This window comes from Dendrobates tinctorius, unplaced genomic scaffold (assembly GCF_039654945.1).
Source record: "Dendrobates tinctorius isolate UK_male_01 unplaced genomic scaffold, ASM3965494v1 ptg000012l, whole genome shotgun sequence".
NCBI lineage: Eukaryota > Metazoa > Chordata > Amphibia > Anura > Dendrobatidae > Dendrobates > Dendrobates tinctorius.
The window spans coordinates 8989174-9000057 of record NW_027361680.1 but is presented as its reverse complement, the minus strand read 5'-3'; the positions used below and the strand labels follow the sequence as shown (position 1 = coordinate 9000057).

The window sequence follows — 10884 nt, the reverse complement described above, 5'->3', positions numbered from 1 at the left end:
CCCAACACATAAATGTGGGCACGTTATATATAACAGCAGAGATATATGCAATTTCCTATAGGGCGATTTTAGGACCCTTTATATAACAATACATAGGGCGCTTGTCCAGTGCTACTTCTGATATAAGCACCAGATAGTAACGCTTTCATTTTCCCTTGCCTAACAGGCTTTTATAGTGACATTGTTTTTCCTATGACTCTTCCTGGTTTCTCAGGACAACAATCTCCTCCCCACAAGCTAGTGAAGCAGCCATGACGTCATTTCCTGGAACACGGCTCTGTCACTCCAGCAGTAGTCCCGCCTACTCCCTACTTAAATCACAGTGATTCTAGTCTGAGTCACCTGCCACACCAGCGGTGGATGCCGTGTTCACACAGGTCCTGCTGCCACCCACCAACAGTAAGCAAGCTGGCTTCGTTAGTCTGCAAGAGTTCCATGAGTACTCTATCAGTTTTAACCCCTCACTGTCCCTACAGAGACATTTGAAACTACAGCCAACTGCTGTTCTTACAGCGTGAAATTGGGGTTTTCTATGAGTCACAGGATTTAACAGTGAGTATAAGCTCATTAAGATATACCTGATAACCAGGATAGGGAGCCCCAGAGCCTATTATTATGATTGATTGCATTTTCCTTTATGTTAGATCCCACAAGTAATCCCCTTTGGGACAATTCCCTTCAGGCATAGCCATAGGATGTTTCTGCCACCTTCTGGTTGGTGCAACCTTTGGAGCTTTTCAAAGTCACAGATCTAATAGTGAGTAAACTCAACATGATATACATTATAACGCCCAAGGTTAAATAAGTTCTAAGGGTATACTGTGTTCATGTTAGATCCTGTATATGATCTCGTTTGGAATATTTCTCTACTACCCCTTCTCATTGAAATCTACAGGTTAGTTCAAGTATCGTCATACATTGTAATATTCCCACACTACTGTAATGTTTGCTCACAGACACATATATATATATATATATTTTTTTTTTTAACCAGGTTTATATACCAGTTCTTACATGGTGGATGGTATCACCTCCAATAGCACCTAATTTACTATTGGTCATACAATATAGTGATTATATATATATTCTACAGTTATAGGCTCCATTGATTACTTCTTAACAGGATAATTTTATTGATTTAAATCTTGTCTCACCATAGATGTCCAGAAAATTGAAGAGATAGGAGCAGTCTTGGTAGGTTTGATGTCTTTTCTTTTACTTTTATGTGTATTTCTGTTTCTTTTCCTTCCATGAGCCACATTTCCGATATACCTTGTCCTGTCCTCCCTACCACTTGTGCACATACCAGTACTTGTTTCTTCTGTTATTGATATCTTCATGGATTGATTATCTGTAGTATCTGATTGTATATTGTATATACTTTTGTCGACTTTGCAGTTTACTGATGAAGGCTAGTTGATACAGCCGAAACGTCTTTATTTGTGACTGCAAAATAAAAATAAAAATTCTTCATCTTTGCAACGAGTTGAGTGCCAAACATTTTTTGATTATTCTATACTTGTGTGGGAACCTTCTTTTGTGCACCGACACAGCTGTGCCACGTTATACTATTGATTGACGCATCTTAATACCCGGCACTGCCGCCGGCACTCGGATCGGAGCGTGCGGCTGCATAGAAATACTTGCAGCCGCACGCACCTCTCCCGGGTATTAAGATGCGAGACTCATCCCAGTTTCTCGCATGTATGATTCCGGCCTTACTCATACACACCCTCTGTTCCCCTGTATGAAATCAGTGAATCCTCACACCAAACAGTGCGTGAGCTGGGTGAATTCTTAAGAGTGACTGCAGATTTATTCATTTTGACCGGACAAGCCCTATAACAATGTTACAGAGATACTGTGAGTTGTTATGTGACACCCCAGAGTCCGGTTGTCACAGTGACATTGCCTCCCTCGAAAAGGTGAAGTCATGCTTGGAGGCAGGTGGAGGGCCCCCATGCCAGGTAACATAGATTAAATCACAATTCCTGCTGCAGGTCAGAAAAGGGAGCTGCCTTATAAATTCTGGCCAGCAGAGGGGGTTGGTGAGTCAGCTAGAAGTCAGCTGAGAGAGTTGTCATGGAAACGAGAGCAGCTGTGAGCTGAGAGGAAATGACAGGACAGTTAAACGTGAGCTAAAAGGATCTTTCTGGAAGATCCTGTCAGTTCAAGACAGGGAGCTGATCTGTGAAGAGGGAAAGGACACGAGCAGACCCCAGAGCGAAGCGGTAATAGAGAGAAAGGGACGCCAGAGTCCTCGGTGGGCAGGAGCTGTATGTCCTGCCGCCGAATCTGGAAGTACAAAGGATTGTAAACTCCTGAGCGACACTGAACACCTGAGGGCACAGCAGTAGATAAGGAGCCCGGGGCTGACGGTGAAAAGGACTATACCCGTGGAATAGGCTCATGCTGACAGCCGTACAGGTTAGTGAAATCATCACACAATTGAGGGTCTCAGCTTAGTTACAAACAGCAGAGACCCACACAAAAAGCACAGAAGGAAGGTCCTAAACCCCCACCTGGCAAGGTGGATCCCCTGAATGCCTCCAGGCGAGCTGGACTCAAGCCATCACCTGTATGTGTTACTCCAGATTGCAACCAATTGCCAGTAAAAGGTAAAGAAACTATACCTCTGTGTCCTTCTCTCATTTCTCTGCACCCCAACATTCATAGCCATCTTAACTATTAATCAAACATCTTTGCCCTGGGACTATTGCTCTACCTGTGGAGAGCTATTTTCACCTCAGCTGCGACACACTAACAGTCTCAGGGGAACAACACCGCAGCGCTGGTCACCTCTGACCAGAATACCACAGGTGGCGTCACGTATTTAATCATCTATAAACTTTATCTTCATTTTTACCACATCTAACAACATCACAAACAACTTCCCCCCCCTATTTTATTACTTAATGGACGCCCCAGGGCCACAGACTGGGTCACCGTCGCCGTGACAACGTCCCCCATTGAATTTGATGGGCCCGGTACCGAGTACCCCAAGGCCCTGCGCTGCCGCTGCGAGCGCGGGGCGCTCCAACTGGCGTCACGAACAGGATTTAGCAAGCCTAGCAAAGCTGGGTAAAGGAGCCTGGCAAAGCTGGGTACTGTGCGCCATAGACTTTATTAAATTGAGTGCTAAAGACTTTATTGAGCTTTCAAATAACCTCCATAACTGCGTCACACAGTGCGTGCGAGCAGAGAGGGGCGTGCCAGTGAAGCTGGAGCTGCGCTCTATTGTGAGCAAGTGAAACACAGGAAGAAAATGCCCAACTCGGGCGAAGATTTAGCAGCAGTCGCGGCCGCAGCCTCAATAATGCTGCTATCAATGCCATATATACCAGGAGCAGCCTGGTTACCACAGTACTCAGGGGAGTCTAACACCCTGAGCGATTTTAATGAAAGACTATGTAGTTTGTTCAAAGTGTACCCCCTGTCTGAGAGTCAAAAAGTCAGTATCCTCATTGGCCAATTAACTGGTGCGGCCCAGAGGGAAGTAAAGTCCTGGCCGCACTCTGATTAAAGAACTGTCAAACAAATCTTTGCCAGACTGAAAGACACTTTTGATACCCGCACTGCAACAGAGATAAAAATGAGATTCCTTGGGTGCAGAGAGTACAGGACAGTATACGGGACTATGCCCTTAATCTTCAGGAGGCACTACGGGCTGTAAAGCAGGTTGACACTGAGAGCGTGCAAGATGAAGATAGATTACTGACAGAGCAGTTCATAGAAGGACTCCAGTCTAACAATCAAAGGACACAGCTGCGCATAATGGCCCTACAAAATCCTGAATTGGACTTTGCACACTTTAAGGATAGAGCCATCTGAGTGCTGCGTGAACCGAATCCTAGCAGCACAGAGCCCTCTAAGCATCCTGCAATTACATACCAGCAGGAGGCAGCATCCTTTCCAAAGACCCCTATTGAGACTGACAAGCCATCCCAAGATGATGATTCTGCTGCAGAATTACGTCTCCAAGTCAAGGAACTAACCAAGAGTGTGGCTGCACACACAAAAACTGTGCAGTCCCTGCAAGTGACTCCAAAGAAGAAGATCCAGCTGGCCTTCAGTCCAGATGATGTCCCGTGGTGACAGCAGAGGAGAATCCCACCGACCAGAGGGAGAGACAGCGATCTTTACGACGAGGATGGACAACCCATCTGTCGCCGCTGCAACAAGGCGGGACAACTAGCAAGATCCTGTCATATAAACAAGCAACCCCTGGGGCAAAGGGCCAACCCCCAGGAGTAAGACAACCAGGCCCACCAAATTGTCAAGACCAGTATGTAGGAGGACAACCAGTCCTGCCTGTCGTGACTGACGGGTTTTCGATGAACGCTTTACTGGACATCGGAGGCTTATCTACAGCATTACAGAATGCTGTAGATAAGCCCCCGATGTCTATGCCAGCAGGTGAAAGGCCAAAAAAAGGGTGACAGGTTCCCTTTAACTACATGCCGTTCGGGCTCAGCAATGCACCAGGAACATTTCAGCGGTTAATGGAATGCTGCCTTGGACATAAAAACTGAAACCGTTCTGCTGTACCTGGATGACATCATCGTCTTCTCCAAAACCTACGAAGACCATTTGAAGCACCTGGCCAAGGTATTTGAAGCCCTGTTCAACTTTGGCTTGAAAGTAAAGCCGTCCAAATGTCACCTTTTGAAACCCAAGGTGCTACTAGGCCATATGATGAGCACGGAAGGTGTGGCACCCGATCCTGACAAAGTCACCGTTATCCGGGACTGGAAAAGACCCAGCACTATTCATGAAGTAAGGCAGTTTCTTGGGTAAGTAGGCTACTACCAAAGATTTATCAAGGACTTCACCAAAATAGCAGCACCGTTGCAAGATCTTCTAGTGGGCCAATCCAAGAAGGCCAAGAACAAGAGTCTTCCGTTCGAGTGGAACAAAAGGATAGAAGAGTCCTTCACCAAGTTGAAACTGGCCCTCACGGGAGATGAGGTCCTGGCCTACCCTGACTATGACCAACCATTTGTACTTTACACTGACGCCAGCAACGTGGGATTGGGAGCAGTGCTTTCACAAGTGCAGAAAGGCAGAGAGAGAGAGTGATTGCCTTCGCCAGCAGGAAGCTTCGTCCCACTGAGAGGAACCCCGACAACCACAGTTCCTTTAAACTGGAGTTCCTCGCCATAGTCTGGGCGGTAACAGAGCACTTCAAGCACTACTTGGCTTCAGCAAAGTTCACCATCTACATGGACAATAATCCGCTAACCCACCTTGAAACGGCAAAGCTTGGGGCACTTGAGCAGTGATGGATGGCCCGGCTGTCCAACTGTGAGTTCACCATCAAGTACCGAGCAGGACATAAGAACGCTAATGCGGATGCATTGTCCTGGATGCCCAATTCACCAGATGGGGAGAAGATCCAAAAGAACGAGAAGAAATCGAGTTACCAGCCTTCCACCGTCCAATTGCAGCCCCTCGCTCCCAAGGGGTGAGGAATAAGCGCTTTATCGTACGAGAGGTAATGTTGAACCCATTACCCCATCATGAGTGGGCAGAGACACAAGACAGTGATCCAGCTGTTCGCCTAGTAATGGAGTGGCTGACACAAGCTGATGCACACCCTGGTCCAGATGACCCACAGGAAGCACAGCAGTTATAGAAGGAGAGAGGCAAGCTGTTCATCTACGAGGGTAAACTGTGTCGGAGGAACATCAACTCGCGCACACATGAACTGGTCTGGCAGGTGGTAGTCCCGAAGAGGGATGCGCCAATGGTCTTAGAGGCGTACCACAATGGAGCAGGACACTTCGGTTGGAAGAAGTTAGAGGTCCTACTTCGTGAAAGATTCTACTGGGTTGGCATGAGGAGTTCCATTGAGAAGTGGTGCCAAGAATGTGGCCCATGCAACCTGCGCAGAAAAGACCGAAACAGCCAGCGAGCCCCATTACAGCGAATCATCACAAAACAGCCGCTTGAACTGGTAGCCTTGGATTACGTGAAGTTAACTCCGAGTAGGAATGCATACAACTATGCTTTGACCATCGTGGACCATTACTCAAGGTTCTTGGTAGTCGTGCCTGTTAAAGACAAAACAGCGAAAACAGCAGCCAAGGCATTTCAGCAACACTTTTGTCGACCGCACGGATACCCTGAACAAGTGCTCACTGACCAAGGTCCAGCCTTTGAGGCAGAAGTGTTCCAGGGGTTCTGTAACATGTACGGTTGCAAGAAAATCAGAACGACGCTGTACCATCCACAGACAAATGGCATGTGTGAGAAGATTAACCAGGTGGTAATTGACTTATTGAAGACCTTACCTCTGGAAGAACAAAACCAGTGGCCAGAGAAGTTGCCAGATCTGGTAGATCTATATAATCATATACCGGTAAACTCCACAAATTTCACTCCGGCCTACTTGATGAGAGCAAGACCTGGCAAGTTACGCATTGATTTGGACATGGGAGTCTTAACACCTGAGACAACATCACCAAATGCAGACTTGGATACAGAGCGGCAGCAACAATACCGCAAAGTGCAAGAATGTGTGGAGAAAAGTTTGTCCCAAGCAAAACAGAGGCAGGAAAGAAATTACAATCAACCCGCCCCTGCAGTTCCCTTGACACCAGGAGAACAAGTACTCAAAAGAAAGAGACGTGTCCACAAACTAGATGACCAGTGGGAGGCAGAGCCATACACCGTGATACCTTCAGACTTTAATAACACCAAGGTATGCCTCATCAGCAAAGATGGAAGAGAAACCTCAGAAGCAGTCTCAAGAGATCATCTAAAGGTGTGCCCTGATCAACTGAAGGATAAGAAAGAAGTCTAAGACACTCCACGGCCCACAGTAGAGGTGGAAGAAAAGATCCAAACTATACTTGGAGAATTTCCTCGGACGTGGGCACAAGTAAATCAGGCAATATTAGTGTCAGACAAACAAAAAGCACAGAATGACAAATGTGCAAAAATACTTTGCAATAAGACATATAGCAGTAATTAGCAAGTGCTGATAAAAGGTCATAACAAACACAGGGTATTTAGTCGATACTTTTTTTGCAAAAAAATGTATGCCAAGTTGCTTCACCAACGTCAAGGTAACCCGTATTGAAGCAGTCCCTATCTAATGTATTTAAAACCTGAACATATGAACAGTGTCTAAATGAGCAGGATTAAGACAGGCGCTTTCTAGTATGGGCACGTGGTGCAAGACAGCTCCTTATGTGCATGTCACACAAGAGAGGGGTGGGGTCTCTCAAATCATGCATAAGCACGAAAAAAACTGGATTAAAAACACACATGTGACATGCACAATGTGAACTAAATACCCTGTGTTTTTTTTTTATTACCTTTTATCAGCACTTGCTAATTACTGCTATATGTCTTATTGCAAGGTATTTTTGCACATTTGTCATTCTGTGCTTTTTGTTTGTGTTTCAGTCATGGTGGTGTGAACATGGTCCAACAGACTTGTTCACATTGTGCATGTCACATGTGTGTTTTTAATATTACTGTCAGTCCTAACCTTTCATCAGCCTACTGTCATGATCCAGGTTGGATGATAACAGTTAAAAGCACATGTAACCTTTTTTTTTCCTTAAGCTGTGTGCTTAAGTTTGGGTTTGTCCCTGGTGGCCATTAGGATTATTACACAGTGGTGTATTTTGCTCTAGTTTGCCCCCGGTGGTGGTTAGCGTTATTACACGGGAATCACTAACAGGTGTGATTCCTCTGGCTTAACTATAAAGGTGTGTCATGTGCTCTCACTGGTGTTGGTGATAGGGTTCATTTCCAACCATCCTTGGTGGAGGAAGGAGCGAGAGAGAGTTCCTTGCAGCACAGTCAGAGTCCTGGTGTGGAAGGAGTCAGAGGGGATTTCCTTGCAGCTCTGACAGAGCTTGGTGGCAGCTATTCAGGAGGAAAGCTGCATTCTGGTGGTGGACTCTTTTGCTGGGAGCAAGAGCGACAGAGCAAAGCTAAGTGGTGTTTCCCTGTTTGTGCCTTTCCTTTATTTGTGTTTCAGTGCAGTGGTGGGATTAGTCTCTGCACTGGCCATTTCACTAGAAAGGAGTAGGTGCAGGGTGAGCTAGGGTTTAAAGGTATCCTGATTGGAGTCCGGTGTGGAACCGGCCTAGGGATCGGTAGGAGTGTAGAAACACTGACTCAGGGGAGTGCAGGAGGTCTCCACATCCCTGTTCCCTATCGCAGGGCCCACCATTGTAATTGTTTCCCTGGTGTTTCCCCTTATTTAAATTCGCCCTGCTGGAGGCGGTGTATCCAGTTTCATGTGTATTTCTGAAATTCACCTGCTGGAGGTGGTGTATCAGGCTGCATGCCTTATTATTTAGATTCACCCTACTGGAGGCGGTGTATCCAGGGTCGTGTGTGTTATATAAATTCGCGCTGCTGGAGGCGGTGTGTCCAGTCACACATTGACCATTACACCTACTGCACCAGATGAAGCAGAGACTCATAATGAAATGGCTCCAGTAACAGATACCACATCTGCAGTGGAATGCAGAAATCTGTCCCCTGCTAACAGCGAATCTTTCAATCTCATGGTGAGTCTAGGAGTCAAGAGAAGGCAGTCTAGAATACCTATCTTACACAAGTCTACTTATAGCGTAGTGACTAGTGCACCAACAGTGGACAGCAGAGAACAGGTCAGGTCATCAGAAATATCTATACTGCGTAGATTCACTCGTAGTACTAGAGGTCAGATCCCTGCCCGTTACAGAGATTACATAAAGTAATAAGAATGTATAGTTGTAACCGTTAAGCATGAGAGCCTACAGAGACTTACTGTATGAACCTTTTTAAGTATTCGTAATAACCAGTTAAAGGACAATTGGGCCACAGGACTATGTGTGGTCAGAACTTTTATTTGTAAATCGTTACTCCAACGTGGCCTTGAAAATAAGCCGCTGGCGTGGCCGAAAAACAGGCCCATCTACAGAGTGCCCTGTAGTCACGCCCAGGGATGACACACAAAGTGGGTTAAGGCGGTTCCCACCAACCAAACTCCAGGTACAAGCACAAAGACAATTCCTGGATAGCAGCTTAAGGACTGGTCGCTGCAGTAACTGTGCTATTGTTTCTTTTTCTTGTCTGGTTTTTGATAATTTTTACATTTTAAGACTTTGTAGATTTTCATTAATTGTTGTTGTTAACAATTCTTGTTATGTTTTCCTCAGTCCGGGAGTACTGAACTTAACTGGGGGGAATGTGACACCCCAGAGTCCGGTTGTCACAGTGACATTGCCTCCCTCGAAGAGGTGAAGTCATGCTTGGAGGCAGGAGGAGGGCCCCCATGCCAGGTAACATAGATTAAATCACAATTCCTGCTGCAGGTCAGAAAAGGGAGCTGCCTTATAAATTCTGGCCAGCAGAGGGGGTTGGTGAGTCAGCTAGAAGTCAGCTGAGGGAGTTGTCATGGAAACGAGAGCAGCTGTGAGCTGAGAGGAAATGACAGGACAGTTAAACATGAGCTAAAAGGATCTTTCTGGAAGATCCTGTCAGTTCAAGACAGGGAGCTGATCTGTGAAGAGGGAAAGGACACGAGCAGACCCCAGAGTGAAGCGGTAATAGAGAGAAAGGGACGCCAGAGTCCTGGGTGGGCAGGAGCTGTATGTCCTGCCGCAGAATCTGGAAGTACAGGGGATTGTAAACTCCTGAGCGACATTGAACACCTGAGGGCACAGCAACAGATAAGGAGCCCGGGGCTGACGGTGAAAAGGACGGTACCCGTGGAATAGGCTCATGTTGACAGCCGTACAGATTAGTGAAATCATCACGCAATTGAGGGTCTCAGCTTAGTTACAAACAGCAGAGACCCACACAAAAAGCACGGAAGGAAGGTCCTAAACCCCCACCTGGCAAGGTGGATCCCCTGAATGCCTCCAGGCGAGCCGGACTCAAGCCATCACCTGTATGTGGTACTCCGGATTGCAACCAATTGCCAGTAAAAGGTAAAGAAACTGCACTTCTCTGTGTCCTTTCATTTCTCTGCACCCCAACGTTCACAGCCATCTTAACTATTAATTAAACATCTTTGCCCTGGGACTATTGCTCTACCTGTGGAGAGCTATTTTCACCTCAGCTGTGACACACTAACAGTCTCAGGGGAACAACACCGCAGCGCTGGTCACCTCTGACCAGAATACCACAGGTGGCGTCACGTATTTAATCATCTATATACTTCATCTTCATTTTTACCACATCTAACAACATCACAAACAACTTTCCCCCCTATTTTATTATTTAATGAATGCCCCAGGGCCACGGACCGGGTCACCGCCTCCGTGACACCGTCCCCCATGGAATTCGACGGGCCTGGTACCGAGTACCCCAAGGCCCTGCGCCGCGCGCTGCTAGCGCAGGGCGCTCCAGTTACCTGCCATAATCAGACTGCGACCATTCCTGTTTCACCTGTTTAGTACTTAAGGGCTTGGGCCAGTTTTGGATGGCCTCAATCTTGTTTACTTGGGGCTTGATCACCCCGCGACTGACCACGTAACCCAAGTACTGAGCTTCTGTGAGCCCTATCACACATTTCTTTGGATTTGCTGTTAACCCCGCGACTCGGAGCGAGTCTAAAACTGATTGTATCTGGGACAGGTGGGTCTCCCAGTTGGTACTAAAGATGACTATGTCATCTAAATAGGCCTATGCGTATTTCCGATGAGGTTCTAATACTATGTCCATCAGCCTCTGGAATGTGGCCGGAGCCCCATGTAATCCAAAGGGTAAGACAACATAGTGAAACAGACCCTCTGGCATGATAAATGCGGTCTTCTCTTTAGCCGATTCTGTCAGGGGAGCCTGCCAATACCCTTCAGTGAGGTCGAGCGTGGTGAAGTACTGGGCCTTTCCCAGTCTTTCAATTAGCTAGTCCACCAGAAGCATTGGGTA

At 46.7% G+C, this 10884-nt stretch overlaps 1 long non-coding RNA gene across 1 annotated transcript in view; it reads left to right on the top strand.

The window, feature by feature from the left end:
- Positions 1 to 300: 300 nt before the first annotated feature.
- LOC141066304 (uncharacterized) overlaps positions 301 to 10884 on the top strand; it is a 30836-nt gene continuing 20252 nt past the window's right edge. Inside the window, exons 1-4 of the long non-coding RNA XR_012226430.1 lie at positions 301 to 399; positions 477 to 552; positions 645 to 757; positions 1160 to 1194. This is a non-coding gene — a long non-coding RNA (uncharacterized lncRNA). The remainder of the gene's footprint in view (positions 400 to 476; positions 553 to 644; positions 758 to 1159; positions 1195 to 10884) is intronic.